Source organism: Terrapene carolina, unplaced genomic scaffold, assembly GCF_002925995.2.
Source record: "Terrapene carolina triunguis isolate 2854851 unplaced genomic scaffold, T_m_triunguis-2.0 Scaffold558, whole genome shotgun sequence".
Taxonomy (NCBI): Eukaryota; Metazoa; Chordata; order Testudines; family Emydidae; genus Terrapene; species Terrapene triunguis.
The window spans coordinates 5,960,734-5,983,348 of NW_020664909.1; the positions used below are offsets into that span (position 1 = coordinate 5,960,734).

The 22,615-nt window shown below is 40.7% G+C and overlaps 1 protein-coding gene across 3 annotated transcripts in view; it reads left to right on the top strand.

Annotated features, from left to right (window-relative positions):
* Window positions 1-1,772: 1,772 nt before the first annotated feature.
* Window positions 1,773-22,615, top strand: part of BBX (BBX high mobility group box domain containing) — a 194,657-nt gene continuing 173,814 nt past the window's right edge. For 2 of the 3 annotated variants that reach the window (XM_024200332.2, XM_024200333.2), the window contains exons 1-2: window positions 1,773-1,805; window positions 4,843-4,915. The gene's annotated coding sequence lies outside the window, so the exon portion shown is untranslated. Of the gene's footprint in view, window positions 1,806-2,720; window positions 2,791-4,842; window positions 4,916-22,615 lie in introns of those variants that run through there. The other variant, XM_024200331.2, reaches the window with a different exon arrangement.

The window sequence follows — 22,615 nt, forward strand, 5'->3', positions numbered from 1 at the left end:
GCAGGCCAAGTGTATCTCTTAGCCACAAAGAAATTAATATATATTTACACACATATACCCTCCTACAAATCTACTTTCTGTCATTTTAGTGAGATACATCATAATAAATAATTTTAAAATGTTTGTAACTAAGGTGCACTGGAATAAAAGCAAGGAGAGGCCAAACCGTAGGGAATGAGAGTTGAGGGGAAATCAACCCCTTTATTATGAAGAACCCAGCAGTGGGAGCAGGTGGAGAGGACCAAAGGATAAAAAAACACTCTTATATCTTAAAAATAAATTAATATGTTATCTGCATGAAGCTGTCACTCCCATTTTATTCTATTATTAGTTATTATTTATGATGTTTTATTTTGCCAAATGCTGCTTGGAAGACATAATCCTAGCCCCAAAGAACTTGCAATCTGAGGGATAGTTTCTGTAAATCATAAAATAAATGACACATTTTGTCTTTTAAAAATACTTAAGTAAAGTGCAGATGCCACAGGTTATCAGACATAGTGAACAATAATACGGTGAATCAGGTTACAGAGAATGTTTTCCTTACAATTATTTTGTTTCATTTAAACAGAAAAAGGAGCTTTTCATAGTTGTAAGACGTGTCAGCAGGTTTTTCAAGGCTCAATTGCAACAGTGATGCAGTTACACCAAAAGTTGCTGGTGTCATACTGTTGTTTTGTTTGTGAAGGTCTGAGATTAAAAATAAATGTCTAGATTTACTTCACATCCATGTAAATGGTAATCTGTGAGAGACTCTTACAGGACTGCATGCATCACAGGGGAAAGAACATATGTATGGCATGCTGTGTAGATTGTATTGTTATAATCTAACTTATTTAATCAGCTTCAGTTTCCATATTAACTACTAATTTTAAAAAACAACATACTGTTTATGTTAAATTGGTAAAGGCCTCTGAAACACCTTTTGGAGAGAATGATTATTAACACAGCATGCAGTACTAGTCCTTCATAGTATCGCTTTGCAATGTTATTGTCTGAAACCCTTTTGATAGTTCAGTGAGTAAATGACCATTTCAGCAAACTGTTTATCTTCATTGTTTTCAGACCAGTGTGATGGGATTGATTTTCTGTATTTACTTACTAACCAGTCATTGACTATATGGATGCATTTCAGCCTTTCTGAACTTCTCTTTTCTGTATGTTTTGGCCTCTGAATGAATTCATCCCGAGTAAAAATAAAAAAGAGAGATAACCAGCAACAACTGAAATCCTGCCTTTTGCTACTTGTTTACCAGCTCAGACTGGCAAATCATAACACAAAGAATTGCTCTTCCATGGGGCACTATACAGTGGCAATAAAAAACCCACTTCGGTATCCAGTGGAGTCGTAGTTTATTACCACAACCCTCCCAAGTCAACCAATGGACATCAGTTTCAAGCGTTTTAACTAGTGCAGATCATCCTTGCTCTCACTGACCTGAGTTTGCTGGTCCTTCTACCTGCCCTGCTAGGCTGTCTACAGGTCCTGAAACATTAGTAAAAGAAACGAGATGATCTTTGTGTGTGAGTGTGTGCATATGAGTGTGTGTGTGCGTGCGAGTCTCTCGCTCTTTGGGTGTAACAGGCCAGCTGTATGGCTGGCAAACCTGTCCCTCAGTCCCTGAGCCAATCGCAGGCTGCCTTATATAAAAATGAATGTTTTCAGTCTCTCCGGGTTGCATGTACTGTATGTGGAGCAGTGTACGGTGAAAACCGAGGCTCTGCTGAGTGCTCTTCTCTGCACTTTCACATAGAGAAACACTGACTGGCCACTGAAACATACACACACACAGACACACAGAGAGGTAAGTGCACACAACCCACAGCCTTTCCCTTCGCAATCCAGGCAGGAGAGGTGCCCTCTTCACACACTTTCCTTTCTATTCCTCACTTAACAGCACTGGGGCAGCCCCCAAGGACTCTTCCAGCAGCAGCCGCCGGTAGGGTGGACTTGGAGGCAGGCAGAGACCTTTACATGTCCTGGGTTGCTGCTGCCACGATTTCCAGTCACTTTTCCTCCCTCTTTTCACCCCAGCCTTCATTTCAAACTTTGGGTGGGGAGGGGGTTTGTTTCTGTCGCCTCCTTTCCTCGTTAAAAGGCCGGGCGTGGAGGGGGGGGGGGGGAGGGGGAGGTGAATTGCAATGCAATGCATAAGAAAAAAAAATACACCAGGGGTAGGCCAGCCAGTGCCAGGCTGCGTTTGAACCAGTACCTCTCCCCACAGAGAGGCAAGAGCAGCAGCAGCAGCAACAACGGAGGAGCGAGGGGTGGGGGAAAGAAGCTGAAATAGAGAGGAGGGATAACAACAACAAACCAGCCACACCGGCTGTGCGTTTGTGGGGGGCTTGACAGGGAAATCGCGGCAGCCAGAAACGAAACTTCATTCCAGGGGCCGGTGGGGGAAAAAAAGTGCGTTGATTTATTTTCGGGGCCAGGTTTCTCTGTGGTTTTGTGTCACTTAAAAAAGAGAGAGAGAGAAGCCAGCAACCACCAGGCTCAGTTGTTCGCTTTGAGAGTTGGGAAGCTATATTTTCCGGTAGAGCCATCCGTGCGATGCACTCCTTCCCTCCTCCCCCCCATGTTGTAATTTTCTAGAGAAAAAGTGGGGCTAGTGCAAGCCGGGGAGGAAGAAAGAATAAAGGGGGGCGGGGGAGGGACGGAGGAGGAGAGAGGCTGTGTCAGGATTTTGCATGAATGTGGGATTATGTTGTGTCAATAAGTTTAAGGTGGAGAGAGAGAGGCTGGGGGGGGAAGGAAGGCCTTGGCTGTTTAAAGTCCTATTTCTGAAGGTAAGTTGTGACATTGGATGGTCGCGATGACAGAAAACTTGGAGATCATTTGCCCAGGGAGGGGGTTTGTGCCTTTAGTGGGGGTTACTCAGTCATCAGAAGCCAGATTGGTGTTAAACTGTTATTTGCTGCTGCGATATCGGGTCGCTGGTAAATTACAGAAATCAGACTCTCTTCCCCCCCCCCCCCTCGTTTCTCTCTCTTCCTGCTCTCTATGTTATTTGCAATGTATGAAACTTACATGGCTGGGAGGAGAGAACCGAGCCGGTGTAGGTTTGCAACGGGGGAGGAAGGGAGGGAATAGCATTGATCCTGGGATCTGTAAAACAGCAGGTTTGTGTTTAGAAATATCTTTTTACAGCCCGCTGCCGCTGAACGAGGAAGGTAAAATGAAACGATGCAAAAAGAAGCTGAGACAACATGTACGACAGAGACAGAGCGAGTGAGAGGCACAGACAAGCTATTTTTTGCTTTCCTTTTCTGTAGAAAGGGGAAAGAAAATGCCTGGGTCTCTCCCACTCCCTGTGAGCAATGGCTTGCTGCTTTTATTTTAACTGTGTGAGGGGCAAATTAGCGACTTCTCACGAGAGGATCTTGTTTAAAAGTTTTTAAGAGGTGAGAGAGTATGTGTTGGGGAAAGAGGGGGAGCCTTGTGGAAGGTGGTGGCGAGAAACCAGCCAGGCTGCTGAGGATGGTCACTTGGCCTGGGGCTTTGAAACCATTGCCTGTCCTACTAATGACACGTTCAAGTCCCAGATCTAGGCGCAGCAGGGGTGGGGGCAGCTTGCCACCCCCTCAGCCCACTCCCCGATATTAACACGCTGTGGAGATGGAGCAGGGACAGGAGTCTAGGTCTCCATGTGGCTCTTTGCAGCAGCAGCAGCACCTCCTCCCCGGTAGCAGCAGCGGGATCATCGCCCGGGCCCGCGGGGAGGAGGAGGGGAGCAGTAGCAGGGAGGTGTTTTTTGCCAGTCTGATTCACCAAATCTCGTTGGGGAGGGAAAGCTGGAGGACTGTGGGGAGCTGCCCCGTCGTCCCCCCCATTCTCCCCCTGCCTCCCCGTCCTCCCTCCCCTCCTGAAAGGTGTTGTGCAGACTTTTCCCCCTGGGAGGGTGAGATTTGTGCATTACATTATTGCTCCTCTCCTCCCCCCCCCAAAGCAAGATGGACTCTCTTCTCTCTCTCTCTCTCTCTCTTTCTCTCCCCCCTCTCCCTGTGTCTTGTCAGCCTTTAAGATCGACATTTTGTAACTAAGATGCAAAGTTGATGGTGACCAGGAGGAAAAAGGGAAAGCCGTGGGTCAGTCTAGCCTTTCTCCATATTTAATACCTTTCCTTTCACCCCACCCCAGAGCCCGGATTCTGGTGGCTCTATACTTTGCACAGGGGGTGGGTGGCGGTGGTGGCTTGCAAATGCATTTCCCCATGCACTGTCTGGATTCAGGTCTCTAATCTCCGTGTGGATTGCGATGGTGGAGGGGCTTGTTTGGCGATTTCAGGACTCTCTAGATCTGGAAAAGGGGAATGGGCATTACCTGAAACAGTGCTACAACGTTGCAGCCGCCTCTCTCTCTCCCTGTGTATATCTCGTACCTGAAATCTGGGCTTGCTGATTTCCTAATATTATTATTACGTCGCTAAATTTATCCACGCTGGGGATTGAGCGAAAGCACTTGTGTAAATCGTTGGGCTTTATTGTGGTTTATTTTTGTGACCAACTTTCTGCCTTTTATTTTGATACGTCGCACATTTCATGGTGTGAGAGAGAGAGAAAATAACCCACCCCGCTGATGCACACTCAGATGATTTGTTCCATTTGCCCAGTCCTAATGCCCTTTAAAGACATGGTGCATCTTTTGTTTGCTGTTTAAGGTTTCCTGCGACTGTCAACCTGCTTCCCGTTTTAAGGAGAACTTATACGAGGGGGAAGGGTGTGTGAGGAGGAAGCAAGTTTCAAGTTTTGGGAATTTCTCCTCTTGTTGGCGTTGTGGCGAGTTGCAATATTGTAAAATCATGGTGTACTGATGATGTGCCTGTATTTGATACTTTATAGGTCACTATCACATGACAAAGGCTTTGAGACAGCTTCATCTTCCTCTGTCTGTAATTTCCATTTGCCTTCCTGGGTAAGTATGTACACTGTACAGGGGGGAAATAGTGTAATTGTTGTTAATGAGATCCAGGCTATCTTCTGGTTCCTTTTCATGGAGGAGATGCTTGTTCAGGTTTTAGCACCTCAGAAAACATGTCTTCTTTTGGGTGCCCACAGGAACTGTCAGATTACAAAGTTTGTGTGTTAGGAATGCAAGGGGATGGGTATTATGAACATGAAAATTAGAAGGCCCTCGGTATTGGGATCTTATTAGCTCATTTATGAAAGAAAAGCCCTTGGCTTTCAAAGAATAGTTGAATTATGGCAAAAGTTTTAAAACAACGATTGGAATATGAAAAGTGCAACATTGTGGGCTAAAAAGTTATTAACCATATACAGCCCGTGAAACTTGAGGCTGGCAGAAGAGATGGGAAAAATATGAAGAGGCTTATGTTTAAGAAATCTAAGAGTTGTCTTCTAGGAGTTGGGGAACAGTTGTAATACTAGGGTGACAGGCATTAACTTGGTTTTAACATGCAAATCCCACTTTCCTGGTAATTCTTGCGCTTTCTGTATCTCTTACCATTTCTCTTCCTGGGATTGGTTAACACAGGTAGCTACTGAATTTGAAAGACAAATTTTAGTGATTAAATTGCTAAAATTTCCAAAGTACTTTTAGGAACCAGAGCATTTTTGTTCATTTGCTTTGGAAGAGTTTGACACTATTGAACCAACATAATGTACTTGTTTCAAACAGAGGTTCGAATCTGTGGGCCAAATGAAGAGCTGGTATAAGTGGGTGTAACTCAAATAGTGTCGGTGCAGTTGAACCTACTGACAGTGGTCTGAATTTCATCCCGATGATGGAAAAACATAGCAACATTGCAAATATTGAGTATATATCATTAAAAAAACCCCTAACACACACATTTAGGAGGCGAGTTTAGTTCTCATAAAAGCTCATTAATAACACAGTCTTGATCTTCAGCAGCCCCTGTATGGCAAACATGAGGTATGTGATGATCCCAAATAGGCAAAGGAGGCTGTTGGGAGTCGCTGCTCTTGTGGGATCTTTTGAAATGGCTGCAGCCACAATACTAACTAGTGGGATACTGGCACCGGAGAGACTGTGCCCCATGACTTGTCAGAGTGTTGGAGGGAGGTGGATTCTGTTTCTTTTCCCAGTTCCTGCAGAGATTAACACCCACATTCCAATAATTCAGCCTGTATGGGGAGTAGTGAGTGGGGATATATACTTGCCTTTCATCCTTTGACATAAACTATAATGTCGAAAGAAATTTAACACAAAATAAACTAATTACAATTTTATTACAAGACCAGTTGCACTGGAAAAATATAGTTCTCAAAAACTGCTAACCAGATTTTATAATCTTATTGATAAGAATCGCATTATGTGCAGAATAATTGATACAACAGTCTTTACAAAGTGAAGAAAGCTTTACAAAATTCAGAAGCTTACTGATAGGACCCAGACTGTTGCTCAAAGCTGAACACACACACACTTATATATATATTTGACTTCAAATGTAAACAGAGAATTTTTTCAAAATTCAAAATATATATATAGACTTTTGAAAAAATTCTCTGTTTACATTTGAAGTCAAATTAGAATTCTGTACACCACAAAGGACTTTCTCTTTATTTGGTATAATGGTGTAGGATTTTTGGGAAGAGCAGAACTTTGAGACCTTACATCATAACTGGCATTGTCCTAATACTGTCCTTGGTCCTAGCACTTAATATATAGCTTCCACACAGTATTGAGATGTGTGGGTGCATAGAATTCTGTTCCATAAATAATGGGCTGATCGTGTTCTCCATACAGCTCTACAAGAAGTGGACAGTTTAATTCTACTCATACTTACAGAATCAGTGTAAATGCAGCTCCAAATAGCATTGAAATGGTATTTACAAATTAGGAAGCAGAGAAATGGTAAAATATCCTAGTGAAGAGGAGGGAGTAATGGAAACTTTAAGGAAGCACTGAATAAATTTTTGTTGAAATTGAAAAAGTAATATAAAAATGTATCTAGTTAATGGTAGAATGGAGATTTCCTCAAGTTTGGCTGTTACCAGATACTTTCATTTACTTTTGGGAATTCTTCTGTTTGATGAAAGTAAAGATTTTTTTTTAATCACATGGTTTTAGGAGCTATAATCACTGTATAATTTGATTTTAAACAGAGTTTAGTAAACAATTTTCATACAAATCCCAATATAATTCATAGGGTCAGATTTTGATCTCAGTTACAAACTAATCTACAATACTCCCAATGAAGTCAGGTGTTGTGGGGGTGCACAGGTGGGGAATTGTTTCCTCCAGGATCCATGTGCAGAAGGACCAATAATCTCAGACACTGGCACATAATCTCAAACGTTGGGCATATCATCAACATACACGACTTGTCTGAATTACTAGAGCAAAATAGTAAATAAGGTTTCAAGTAAACACATAATTAAAAATAATGTAAAATCCTCTTTGGTGTTTTTGATCAGTACAGAATGTTTTAGTGAGCAAATTTAAGACCTGTATCACAAACCTATTGCATGCCCATGGAAGTTACCTTCAGCAAAAGGCCTGTAGGAGAGACAAATTCATTTATAGGTATCTTCCTGTCCAATGTCAGGAGGAAAGCCCTAATGTCTCCTAGTTGTTCTTTGAGTAATTGAAGATATTAAATGTCAGTTTTCTACATTTAATATCAGTGATAAAAATGTTAAGTATAAAAATGATTTTCTTTCATCCCAAAGGATCTCAAAGCACCTTACAAACTATGACCCCAACCCAGCAGATCACATAAGTAATTTTAAGCAAATGAGTAGTCCCATTAAAGTCACTCATGTGGTTAAAATTATACCTGTGCCTAGGTGATCTGCTGGAGAGGGGGCCTAAATACTATACTTAAAATAGCACTGAAACATCGCCAACACTGGAGTGGAAAGTGACTGTCATCTTGCATACAACACACAATGTAACAATGTGAGGATAGGAAATTTCGGCCAACAGAATTGGGGTAAATCTTTCTTTTACATAATGTGCAAAAGGAGGATGTATACACACAAAGTAGCTAAGTCCTCTGTTTTACTTTTTATGGTAGATCTATCGGTGCAAAGTAATTAGATACCTGTGTGTGTATAGGTTGTTTATGAATCCATTCACCCAGCACCTGTGAGGTGAAACATGGCATCTGTTTAACAGTGCACGGCCTCCATAATATGCAAGATTTCATGTATATTCAAAAGTGGTTTAGAGTGGAAGGATGGCATTATAGATTAGGCCCTGGAGTGGGACTCAGGAGATCTGGGTTCAATTTCTGCTTCTGCCACACATTACCTGTGTGACCTAGGATAAATGGTTTAGTTCAGAAAGTTTCAAAAGTGGCCACTGGTTTTGCCTGACTTAATTTTTCAGTGTGCTGCCTTGGGCTGAGCAGGCACAGTTCCAGTTGAAGTCAGTGGGAGCGACAAGTGTTCAGATTGAGTCGCCCTGAACTGGAGACTGCTTTTGAAAATGGAGGCTTTTATCTCCCGCTGCTTCACTTTTCCATCTGTAAAATGGAGACTATTAATATTTCCTTGTATCATAGGAGTGTCGGAACATTAAACTCATTCATATTTGTGGGATACTACAGTGATGTGAGCAATAGAAGTACCTGTAGATAAATCACATGGTGCACATGCTATAGCACAGTTTTTCTTACTGATTATTATGTTTCATAATTACAAATGATATTACTCTAAATATCTTTTATGTTTCCTTTTTACTTAATAGGCCACTTAGCTTGATTTAAATACTTTAATTATAGGTATTAAAATTACCTCTAGAAAGTAAATATGAAAAAGTCAACTTTCTTTCATTTAGAGTATAATTTATTTAGTTAGTTTGTTTCTGTGGTGTCTTGTTCAAATCCATTTTATTTTTCAATTTTATATTAAAATGTTATTAGTTCAGACCTCCATTTGTAGGTCCACAATAACAACCAGTTCTCTGAGCTTAGCTGATGGTTTCAGTTCTGTTGCTAGTGGACATTTGTCAATTTCACAAAAAAAGACTATCACAGCTGACATCCTCCTTGATAGTTTCAGAAGAGCCCAGGACTGAATGAGCATAAAGATTAAGCTAATTGTAGGAGTGAGCCACCAAGTCACTGTTGAACCACATTGGTGAGGCAATGTGGGGAAGTTTGCACTCACATTGCTGTTCTTGTTCTAAAAATAAACACTAATAATTAGCAGTGATAGGTCCTGATTCAGAAAAGCACTTATACCTGTGCTTCCAGCAAAGTACTTGAACCACTCTGTAGTCATAAATCTCAGAGGTGGGCCAGCATTATTATCTCCATTTTGCAGATGGGAAAACCAAGGTGTAGAGAGATGAAATGGCTTGCGCAAGGTCACAAAGCAGTCCAGCAGCAGACCCAGGAATAGAATCCAGATCTTATTCCTACACTAGTGCCCTGTTCCCTGGAACGTGCTGCCTCCAAAGCCCTGATTCAGGTAGTTGCTTAAGCAGGTGCACTGAGCATGTGAGATGTCCAATTGACTTCAGTAGGACTACTGATATGCTTAAAGTTAGACACCTTAGGTACCTTGCTGAATTGGGGATTTGAATTTATAAGACACCAGCTGTGTCAATTTGCTATTTTGCCAGTAATTCACTTAAAGTTACTAGCGCAAAAAAAATTAAAACAAAATTGCAACTAATATTCAGCTGTTAGTTTTTCATTATAGTCAGATTTATGGATAGGAACTTCTAAATATCCAGCAATTTATTAACCTGAGGCTTTTGCCTTTTCCATTATGTGCATCAGTATTTAACCAACAGTGGATAATTTTTTACTTCCCAGCATCAAGTTTTAGAAATAAGATGTTGCCTTGCAGGCATGTGGTAGTAAAAGAAACAAATGTACTAAAACTCACCATCCCCTACAATGAAATTATGTTAATATTTATATCAGCATTAACTTTAATATGAAACGTATAACTTCCTGAAGCAGCTACTTTGGCTATATGACCATATTTTGGTAAATAAAGGTGATTTAGCAATTTGAATTTTTACTTCTGAGCTCAGTAAACATATTTCAGCGTATCAGATATTCAGATTTGCTGGTTACTACTTCTTGACTGAGGATATGTTAGCTTTGATTTAAAATAAAAGTTCTCTTTGAGGAGAGGAAAAATAAATGCACCTATTTGTAGTGTGCGCTCACAATGATAGCGGTGCTTTATTATTTTTAATATTTATAAACTCAGTTACATAAGAGATTAATGAACAAAGAAAAAAACATGCTTTTGACAGAGTTTCCAGCACTTCTACTTTCTTCTTCTCTAGCATAGATATGCATAATGTAAGAGCGGGTCCATACGATTTTTTTTTTTTTTGTATGAATAGGAAACTTCAAAAATTCAACATGTGAAAATATACTGGCTTCGGGTACCTCTGCCTGCAAGAAAGTTTAATGCAATGAAAACTTAGTCATTAGCAGGGGAAAGAAAGCTAACTGAACTTTATAAGAGTAGATTCAGATTATTAGTTGCTTAGGAGACATAGAATTTTTTTTATAAGAAGAAGCCTTTCCCACTAGTATTTTGGTGGAAGAGATTTTATAAGTGATGTAGTTCTACACAGGTGAAAAAAATCACTTTGAAAATATGAAGTAGCACTCCACTGGTCTGTAATGTCACTAAGGGCTGTGACAGTCAGGGGCCTCATTCAGCAAAATATATGTTCAGTGGGTTTCCATGAGATGGGATCTGTAGAGCTTAATTCAGCGTCGAGAGACCAAAAATGTCGGTCTGTCTTTGCTATGGATCTTAACAAGTTTTTGTCTCCCCCTTCCCTTGCTGGTTTGCAAGTGAACGGGAAGGTGCATCTCCTCCAGTGCCTGTTTTTCTGAAAGGTAATAAATATGACAGGCTGTGTCAGATTCTGCTCTCAGCTTCACCTTTGTAAAACCAGAGTAACCCCAGTCACTGTAATGGAGTTACTCTGTGTATGCACAGGTGTAACTGAAAGTTCCATGTCACCCAGTATGCCTGAAAGAATGCATGCTAAGGGATTCATCCTGCTTCCACCAAATTCAATGAAAGCAGGAGCAGACTGTAGAGGGCCTGACCCTGCTCTTATTAATGTCAGTGACAGCAGAATCAAGGCCATACAAGGGTACAAATGAAGAAGGCGCACACAAACTGCCAGTGCCCTGGTAGATTAGGACTGCTAAATACACCATGCTGCTGTTGCACTGAGGTCTTTGAACCCAGGCCTTTTCAGTCTCTGCAACATAATATTTTCAACGAGCTCCACCAAGACCTTTCAGAATATGCTTTGGTATAGGTCTCATTTGTTCTCCAGTTTTATTTGTGTCTGTATGCCACTTTGTCAGGAGTTACCCACACTACTAGCAAGAGCTCTTGAGGCTGGGTAATACTCATCACATGATAATAGTTAGGATTATGTCTCTTGCAGAGGAATAGTCAGTCGTCTTTCTCCAGCCTGTGTTCTTTTTATGCTATTTTTGTGTGTATGGGATTTTTGTGGTTGTTAAAGCAATACATATGAGAATGTCATCACAAGAGATTTGCAGATGAACCTGGGGTAGAGGAGAAGCAGGGTGGCTAGATTTCCTTTCACTTACACCAGTTTAAATCTGGAGTAACTCCACCAAAGTCAGTGGAGTTAAACTCATGTGAGATTCTGATCCAAAGTCTGACAGCAAAAGCCTCAGAAGGAAGTCTCCCCCAGTAGTGTTTTTCGCCAGGTTGCTGAAACTGTATTGTTGGGTTTAGCCAGGTTGGATTTGCTTTCCACAGATGGTCTTTGAGCTAGCTAGGCAATGAAATATGCGACAGTGATTTTTCTTAGAGAGAGGATGATACATTGGGAAACTAAGGCATTTTTGGCCTAATTGTCACTGAAGAACAGACTAGGGCCCAATTCTGCATCTGGATCCGTGCAGTTTGATTCCTCACAAGCCACAGTGACTTCAGTGGGGCTCTGTGTGAGCATAGGGATTCACCCATATGCGTCCAGGTGCAGGATCGGGTCCCTAAAGTTGTTAGAAGCCTCTGATTTTCCTCAGAGGAAGCAGCACATACCTTTGCTTCACATTATTATTAATTATCATTTATATTACAATAATGCCCAGAGGGCCCAATCTGGGTCATGGGCCCATTATGCTGGAAGCTGCACAAACACATAGTATGAGACAATCCAAGTCCCGAAGAGCTGACAATCTAAAATGACAAGAAGTATAGGAAAAGAGAGAGGGGGAGAGAGAGAGAGTCAAAATATACAGACTTCCCCTACCTATCTGAGAGGGTATTCTCCCATTTTATGTTTTCCAATCTATTTGTTGCTGAAGTATATGGCGCTCACATTATGATTTGTTGCAGTAAAACATGCCACCCTAATTTGACCTTGGTCCCAACAAGAAGGATCTTCTCTGGGCCAAGCTTTCATTTATGCCCTGTTTAAACTACACTACCAGTAATGCTTCCCTAACAGATAGGTATAAGTGTAGGGTTAGGAAAACCATTATGCTTCTAAGATTTGATGTTTGGGTTTCAATACTCATCAAGAAATCTTTAATAAACCTTCCATGTAGATTTTGAATGCTTGTTATTAAGGGAGCATGCCACTACCATTGTAGTTCAGAGCAAGATCAGCTATGAAAATCTCAGACACCCTGGATGGCTAAGTAAGGGGAGCTTTTGGTAAATCCAGAATAGAACTGTGTATTGGGGAAGAAGTATTATCACACCCACCTTTCTGAAATGTCCAACTTTAGCATTTCTTTCTCTTTACAAATGGTTTCTTCCTGCCCAAGTTTCAAGTTGACTATCACTGATTTATGCCATGTGGAAAATGACATGCATGGCTCAAATCATGCCAGTCAGTGGGCATTCCATGTGCCATACTTGCAAGATCAGAGCATAACTTTAATTTGAAATGGTCTGTAAAATAGATTAAAAAAAAAAAAGTAGAACTCCTTTATTTAGTTTGTGTGGAATATTATTTCTGTACATCATGTTAAATATCAGCCATACACACTATTCTTAATATATTTTGAAATAAGTATGCAAAGTTGAAGCATGATCAAATACTGATTATGAGGCTGGTGTACAAATTAATAAGCAAATTAAAATAGCATAATTAATTTCCAACTTCATTAGAAGAAACAGAGACATGCACTGAGGGAGGGGGAGAAAGGGGAGGAATTCGATGTTTGCAAAATGAAAAGTGCCAAAACTGGTAGTGAAGTAGGTTACGCAAGTAGCTATTGAAAATGTAGTATTCTGGTCCTATTGATAAGAACTTTCTTAATGCATAAATAGCAACCAGAAGTTCCAAAAATCATGAAATCAAGGAGGTTAGATTAAATAGAGAAAACTAGTTTTTCAACTGGAACAAGCAGAGGTAGCTTTAAATTTTGTTTATTGGTATACAGAAGATTAACAAGAGGAGGTAAAATATGAAGGGCTAAATGCTGCCCTTGGAAGTATGTGTGGAACTCTCATTGACTAGAAAGATAATTGCATGTGTACATTTGGGGGTGAAATCTAGCTTTAAGTGTTTGAATGCAAATTTGGTAATACAGCCATATTTGTTTTAAAGCCATTGTTTGTGCCTGTTGCCAAATTACAATACTGCTTTATTTCTAATTTAGTAATTCAGTATACAAAGTAGTCCATGGTGTTTCACTGCACTCGATATCGTGACAAAGCAACTGCAGGGTATGTGAAATGAGTTGGACAGTCAAAAGGCACACTGTACGGCAAGGCTAAGATTTTCAAAACTGACGCAGTGATTTGGACACTCCATTTCCATTCAAATTAATTAGAATTGAGCATCCAAAGCCCTTTGGCAGCTTTTAAAATCACAGCCAAACTGTTTAACTCTTAGAAATGACTAGTTTAGGGTGCCCAGATAGCAAGTATGAAAAATCGGGACAGAATGTGTTGGGTAATCGGCACCTATATAAGAAAAAGCCCCGAATATCAGAACTGTCCCTATAAAATCGGGACATCTTGTCACCCTAGACTAGTTTGACTGTTCACAGGAACAGTCCTGTCACCCTGTCAAAAGCAAACTTTGGGGTGTGTCCCCTTTAAATTCTTTGCAGGATTATCTGATATTGGTTAGTTACAGAAGACCCATCGGTGGGAAAGCCACTGATCATATTAAGTAGAAACCTTAATGTAAATTGTCAAGCGTTCCATCTCCATGTACTGTGTGGCATTTGGGCCAGACTGAATCAGAGATACTCTGAAAAAAAGAGGCAGCTCAGAAGGCCTAATCAGACATTCCACTGCTTCTGAGAATGGATTTCACCTAAAGAATTGTGATTAGCAGCCAGCTGTAGCCAATAGCCAAGTGGCTAGTTTATATGGGCAAAAATCCCCTCACTGGTGGATCTATAGAGTAGCACTTAGTTTGCTATGGCTCTCCCTTTAGTGTGGTCAGACAGGGAGAAAACAAAACGAAGCGGTCAGCAGGCAAAGTGTCATCAGGGTCAGACACACCCTGTCCCACTGGTAGGTGGAGATAGGAGATGTGCATTTCAACTATCCACCCCCCATTAAGGAATGCAAAGTTCCACATTTGGATTGTAGGCTCAGAAATGTACAAGTCACACAATTCCACAAAATATTCATATTTTAGATGCTTTTTTTTGAAAGAGCGGTTATCCATTTATAGGTCTATCCTAGCCCTTCCCTCAAAACTTGGGTTTTGTGATCTTGTCACTTGATCATGTTTTTCCATATTTTATCCTAATCAGTGAAGTTGGTATTAAAGTGAAGTCTTAACAGTTACGGTGACTCTTATATAACCAAATATTCATAGATGAGGTTAAAGGCATACATAGAAATTAAGAGAAAATTTGAAACAAAGGTCAAAAAGATATTGTAAATTCTGAGTATTTGGAACAGTCTATTTAAAAAAAAAAAATCTTCCTGAAAAAAGTATAAACCCGGGTCATTTAAAAAACAGATGGGAGAATTACTGAATATTATCTACTCTTTTTCCTAAGAGAACAGGGCTAAATAACAGGAATCAATCACAATGAAGCGGTCACCATTCTCATTTTAATATACATTTGGAACTAGTGCAATCATGTCCAGGGTCTGGGGAAAGCCAGATATTTGGGTAGCTTATTATTTATTATTGAAACTGCAAATTACTGAGACACTCTCTGAAATCCCCTTTAAAAAAATAGCACTTATTTAACATGAGTGTTTTGAACAGAATGTTTTACTGATGTGACTGATTTTTAGTTACCACAGCTTCATATGGTTGACCCATCCTTTTCCTAACTGGTGTGGGAAAATATTTTGGATATTTTTCACAGGAGCTCCCACAGTGTGAGTCGTGCCTAGTGTTTGAACCACGATTTTCAATAGTGATTTTTGGGTGCCCAAGCTGAAACACCCTAAAGGGGCCTGATATTCATAAAGTGTTTAGCACCATTCTCTGAAAAATCAGACCCCTGTAAGGTCTTAAATGCTGGACACCCTGAAATTGAGCCACTCAAATTCACTGTTCATATTTGACAATATGTACTATTACACTCTTTTAAAATGGTCTCATAGTCTTTGGGCCTAACTCAGACCTAGTGTAAACTGGTGCAACTCTATCAGCTCTTACAGCAAATGCAGACAGAATTCAGACTTTTGTTTATAATAAACGCACTAGCTAAGCCCGCTAGGAGTAGTGCATGTTAAAAATATTGCTCTGACTACATTGATAGCATGTAGTTGGAGGAACTATATCCATTTTTTATATCTCATGGCTACAAATAAAACTGGCTGACTGTTTCCCTTCCCTTTGATCTATCTGATTATTTCCCCAACTTGATGAAAACATCCCATCAATGGTCCAACATTTCTCTTAATATATCCTTATGTTTGGGCACTTACAGAAAATCTCAGCCCCATTATCAAATGACATAATCCCATAACACAGGAAATATACCACAGTGAGTCTGATCATGCTCCCACTGAAGCCAGTGAAAAATTTTGCCATTGACTTGGTGGATATAGATGTAGGTTCATAAGGAATACCTTCATGAATCTTTCCTATATCAATAACATTTCTTAGGGCTCAGCTACACTTAAAAAGTCTTACTATGGTTGGGGGGCTTATTAGTTATACCAGTAAAAGCCCTAGTGTGGATTCAGTGATAACGGTGTAAAGGTCCCTGACATCCATATAGTTTATTCAGCTTCCCAAACCAGAATAAACTATACCAGTTTAAGCACTTTTATATGGGTGTAATGGTGTCTGCACTAATAGGTTTTTTACCACTTGAATTATACGGTATAATTCATCATGTAAATTCACATAAAGCCAGATTGATGAGTTAAAGATAGACTAAATTAGTGCACTTTTCTAAGCTAAAGAAAGGGTGAGTGAAGAATGGTTCAGTGGATAAGGTTTTTTTGGACCTGTCCTGCAGACTGAGCAGCCCTTAAAAAGTTCTGTGCACTCTTATCACCAGCCTACCCTGTTTGGTATAAAAGACCTGGGCACTCATCTGGGTTCTGCCACTGATTTGCTCTGTGGCATTGGACAAGTCAATTTGGGCTAGATTCATAAAAGGACTTAAATGCCCAACTGCCTCTTTTGGTACTTCAATCCAACATTTAGGTACTACTGACATTCTCAAAACCGCTGCTCAGCTGCTGCCTAACTCAGTAGGCACCAAAGTTTCCCCTGGTAGACGTGCAAAGACAGCTAACTGCTGATGCTGCTCTACAGCTAATGAGCAGCTCAGAGCTGGGGGGGAAACACACAGACAGATTCCGTTAATGGTGGGGTGGGGGGCCATGTGCCTGAAAAAGTTTGAACGCCACTGGCTTAAAGCGTCTTCACCAGAAGCGTTACAGCAGCTCAGCTGCATTGGTGCAGCTGCGCTGATGCAAGTTTGTAGTGTTGACCTGTCCTAACTCTCAGTTTCCCTATTTGTAAAGCAGGGACAATAATACCTTCCTCACTTCATAAAGCATTTTGCAACCTATGGATGGAAAGCTCTGTGCTGTAGAGCTGGTCAGAAAGTTTGAGAGTTTGAAATTGACTCCCTTCTGCCTCCTCCCCCACCCCCCAAAAAAGCTTTTTTTCCCATTTTTTAACCCTCTGTTTCATGTAGTGAAATTACTTAGTATTAAGGTTACTACTACCTGTTGCTGTTTGGCATACACAGCACATGAGCCTATTCAATTTTTGTTTAAATATGCTTGCAGATCACCTGTAAGATCTGGAAAAGACATTCTTCTCAGTTTCCCCGAAAGCTTAAATTTGGCTAGATTGATTTGTGGCTTTCTGTCCTGCCATAGACAGGAAATGAATCTCTCTCTAACCCAACGTGATATTAAATATACAACTAAATACATGTACACTGGGAAAGGCTTTCAAATTATACAAACCAAAGCAGTGGAGGTCATATTTTGTCAAATGGAAAATTTATTATAAAGTAATAATACTTAGCACTTTTATTGTGAACTTTACAGATATTAATTATCTGATCCTTACAACATCCCCATGTACGAGTTAGTCTCATCTCCATTTGGTAGATGGAGAAATACACACAAGGATGTTAAGGTGAAGCCACACAGTAACTAGCAAAGCCAGACAGTACTCCTGAAGTTCCTAACTTCTAGCCCTATGTTAAGTCCACTAAACAATGTTGCCTCATTGGAGCCATAAACTAAGTACTGTATATGCAAATTCCTCTTGTCTGGAAGAGAACTATCCCCACAGCTAGCTAGCTAACTAAGGCTATATATGTATATCTTAGTTAGTGTCAGCAGTGACATTTCTCAAGAGACCCTATCATTTCAGTATTATTAGCTATGTTTATGCAGGGTCAGACTAAATCTTTCAGTGTCCTGGATCAATATTGTGAAGTGTTGTATTTTCAAGATCTCGTGATGCATGATAAAAACATTGTGTTCTGCATCACATCCTTTAGAGCAATGTGGCCTGATTCTGTTGATCCAAGGTTCCACCTTTAATCCTCTGCAGTACATACATTGCCGTGCACTTTTCATAAATAAATAAAAAGTCTCTGACAGGCAATGAGGTCTACTACTCTCAAGATCGGCATCACTGGTTTGGAAACAAAGACTGTCTCTTTGGCATGTTAGGGTTTTGTGAAGGACTTGATGATAATAATAAGTCCCAAAACGTACTTTTTCAGCTTTCCGAAGTTCAACAGTTTAATAACAGGCAAAACAAATGACTGTCTACATAAAGCAAATCGGCCTGAAAAGCCTTTGCTCTCACTCACTCTTTTCCGTGGCTTGCACTGTTTTCAGCTCTAGGTTTTTATGCTGACCCAGAACTCCAAAAACATCCTGCCTCTTAATAGATACCTCATCTGAGCACGCTTGAACTCCAGTTCACAGAAAATTCTTAACACCAAAACCTCACCCCCAAGTGTTATAACCAGCACTGTAGTTGAGATTGTAAAACAGTTTCCATTAAACTCATTCAGAACTTTCCAAAACTTACAACTTCTGGGAATCCTGTAATACACTTTAAAAACCAAACAAACATGGGTACCGGAAAAAAACAGTTGAAGTCTGGAACTTGGCATGAGGACTAATACTTCAGCTTGGCTTGAAAAAAAGAATTGGTTTTATTTAACAGAAGTAAGAGTTCTTGAAAATGGCGCCTTGATCATGCATAGTAGACTCAGGTCTTTAAGCCTACAGTTGCACACTGGGGGCCTGATCCTGCAACTGCATCGACATGTGCAGGCTCCTAAGCCCATGCAATTGCAGGAGCAAGGCCTTATACGTGTGTACAGCTAATTAAGGACCTGCTGCTTCACACAGACTCCTGTGCACATGCAGAGTTCTCTTGAAGCTAGTGGAGCTCTGCATAGGTGCTGCAGTCTACCTGAGCAGATTTGATTGTGGGTAGGGGTCTATGCTCAGAGAACATGGGGGTTTGTCTAGCAAAGCTGATGGAATTTGTAAACTGCACAAGCTGAATCTACTTTGAGTCAAGGAGCTTGTAAATCGGGGTCGGCAACCTTTCAGAAATGGTGTGCCGAGTCTTCATTTATTCACTCTAATTTAAGGTTTCGCGTGCCAGTCATACATTTTAACATTTTTAGAAGGTCTCTTTCTATAAGTCTATAATATACAACTAAACTATTGTTGTATGTAAAGTAAATAAGGTTTTAAAAATGTTTAAGAAGCTTCATTTAAAATTAAATTAAAATTCAGAGTCCCCCGTACTGGTGGCCAGGATCCGGGCAGCGTGAGTGCCACTGAAAATTAGCTTGTGTGCTGTCTTTGGCATGCATGCCATAGGTTGCCTACCCCTGTTGTAAATTCTGCGGAGTCACTCCAAGTTTTTTTTTCTTTTCTTTTTTCTTTTTTTTTTTAAGAGACACAACAGGTAACTGAATGGAAAAAAATTACAAAGTTAAGGATACACAGCATCATAAGGAGTCAGAAAAAGCTAAAGTTATAGTTACAACAGCACTGTTAACTTGGCTAGGTGGTATATATGTAGTTTTTTGCTATTTTTTTTCTGGTTAAATGTATTGCTTAATAAATTATTTTATACCACTCCTTGAGAAGACAAAATCCACCCATCCACAGGGAGCAAGAGACTTTTCTGGTTGCTTGTCATCAACTTCAGCAGAATCTAAGCTTTCATTTAAAAAAAAATCTTGCCCCTGTGGTTGTGGAGAATAACCTTCCAGATGTCAATCAAGTGTAAAGCGAAACCATAATGTCTGCCTGAGTCTGCAGATGGGGCCAGAACTTCTCCTTCTGTTCTGCTTAGAGATTTTTCCAATCTGTATAGGGTGACCAGATGTCCCGATTTTATAGGGACAGTCCCGATTTTTGGGTCTTTTTCTTATATAGGCTCCTATCACCCTCGACCTCCTGTCCCGATTTTTCACACTTGCTGTCTGGTCACCCTAAATCTGTAGCAGAGTGAAAAACTATTCTGGTCAGTTTTCCGTACTGCTGTTTGATGTCCTGTGGACAGCAGTGAAACTGAAAAGAATCAGATCCTTTTCAGTCTGCTGCTGTTTGGGAAAGCTGTCATCGGCAACATAGGCAGTCACTGGATTTATTCCCTGGGAGGAGGACTCGCAAATGAAGACTGGGAGAGAATAAGGAAGAGGAGAGAAGAGCCAATCCATCTTTGCAGCAACCAGGAAGCTCCTGAGGCAGCTGAGATCTTACACTTTTTTCCAAAGCATCTGGTGCAGGCCACTATCGGAGACAGAATACTGGGCTTAGATGGGCTGGGGGTCTGGTTCAGTCCAGTGTTCCTAGCCAATGCTGCTTCTCCCTTTCTGCTGCCAGGGGGTTAGATTTGTCACCTAACACCCGCAAGCAAATATTTTTAAAAATAGAGCTCCCTGCTAGAGTGAGGGATAGATAGCATCCTGGTGGGAATCCCAGTACCCATCACTTTCCCAGCACGTGGAGCAAGGGAAGGAACTTGTCCCCAAGACATTGCTTGCTTGCTTGCCCTGTCTTTCCTATTGGTCTTTGACTGCTAGGCTTAGTTCTCTGGCTATTGGATTGGGCCTTTTAAAATATAAGGGGTAAAGGGATGTGATGGCTAGCCAGAGAGAAAGCGACTTGCACACTAGTCAGGGAAGTATATGACCCCTAAAAGTTCTCCCTATTATAGGAAAGAGAAAATGGTGTAGTAAAATGAATGCTGGTAGAGAATCGTTGCCTGATCATAGGTGTATAATACCACTTTGTTCCACTCTATTGACCAAGATCTCATGGTTGCTTCAGTCTGCTCTAACAGAAGTTAAAAAACAGAAGTTTTTAAAAAATACCCTGAGTTTGAATGAAAGAGGCCATCCCTGCCTTGTTTCTTTCTCTGGGAAAAGGCCTGAGGATCTGTAATTGTTGTTTTTGAATGTATGTATTAAACCCTGAACCAGCTACTATACTAAAGCCTTTACCAAAGAAGATTTGCTGAAGTCTCATGAACAGGTGTGCTTACCTGGGCCTCTCAAAAGCCTTCTCTGCACCTAAAGAGAGTCCAGAGGAGTTAAGTTTGCCAGAGAGGCTCTGCTTCATCTCAAATGTATACCAGTGTAACTTCCCTGAACTCAGTGGTAAACACTTTCTTATTTACCCTGGTGTGAGAGGAGAATTGGTTCCTAAGTTTTCTCACATTGCTATACCTCTGCCTTTCTCACAGATCATTTGGTTCTGGCAAGCCTAAAAAGAGGCCAGTATCATTTAGGTTGTTGAGGGTTATGGACATCCATACCCCACTTTCCTCTATTCACTTTTCTTTCTGAGGATTGGAGTGGCAGAGGTTTTATTTAAATATAAGCAGGGACCTAGCAACCAGCGATTCAAAGAAAACCTTGCCTCTGGCCGTCCACTGCTTGTACCCTGTGTGGTCATTGGCACCTGTGCTAAGTGGGTGTGGAAGGCTATCATTCTGATTGAACTTTAGACCCACTTACCACAAGTGTCAGTGATTGCACTGGGAGTTGGTTAGAATCTAAATCAAAATGATCAATTTCCAGTTTACCTCATCTAAGACCTCCTCAACCTTCGTAGAACACATAAATGGGTTAAGTCTGTCCAGGATGGCAGCCATAGGCAGGGGAGAGGGAATATAAGTAGAAAGTCAGCCAGGCCTACAAAAGGTTCGCAGGAAGTCAGCTGTGCAATCAGGTGGCTAGAAGAACACAACTTTTGAAATAACGTCACAAACATCATCAGCACAATTTGATGTCAGTAGGGCTGCTCATGCTACTCAGAGTTAAGCACATGCACAAATTGTTGCAGGACTGGGGCTTAATGTGCCGTTGGATTCCATAAATATTTCTGATTGCCAAGGACAATAGTCATCTGCAGGGATTTCCCACCTAAATCTATGGAATTTCTGTGTGGGATTTATATCAAATGTGGAATTTATATTAGGGGTGGTGACTACAGTTGACCTGAGTGGATTTTTTATTAATTTTAGACTTTTCCACAACATTAAGTGCCTATCCAGAGCTCAGTATTCTTGACTTATATTAAAAACACAATCCATATGAACAATAAATCAGCATCCTTTTATCACACACAAAGCTGGAATTAGTAAACCAGGAAACAGTCAAAATAACTCTGCCCTTGCCACAAATACCCCCCCCTCCCGTTTTAATATTGGGTAAAGTAAAACACAAGGAGAGGCATTCATAAATATTTATTCGCTTAAAGTGATCTGCAGCAGCACCAAGCTTCCTGGGAGATCCACAGATCCCCACAAGGTGGCAGAAGCTAACTGCTCTAGATCACAGACATGCACAAAAGAACAGATTTCTCCCATTGTTGCATGCACCCAACTCCTGTTGAAGCTAATGGGAGTTGGGTGGATGTGACTGCAGGGGTAAAAAAAAAAAAAATCTGGTCCCAAAGAAACAAAACAACCCAAACCAAAACCCCTCCCTATTTAAACAAAATACTCCACTGCACACACTTCTCACCCTGGGGAGAAGACGGGAGGACCATCTTTTTGTTTGGGTGTTTGCAAAACAGAGATTTGGTCCATGTGTCAGGCTGCGAGGTGCTATGGTAATACATATAATAATAACAAACACATGTCAGATGTAAATTACATTGCTTAATGCACTACTAGAAGGTGCTCAGATGGTGATGAGCACGGTATAAGAACTTGTATGAAAAGAAAAACTAATTTATGTTGGTGTTGCATGGGCTT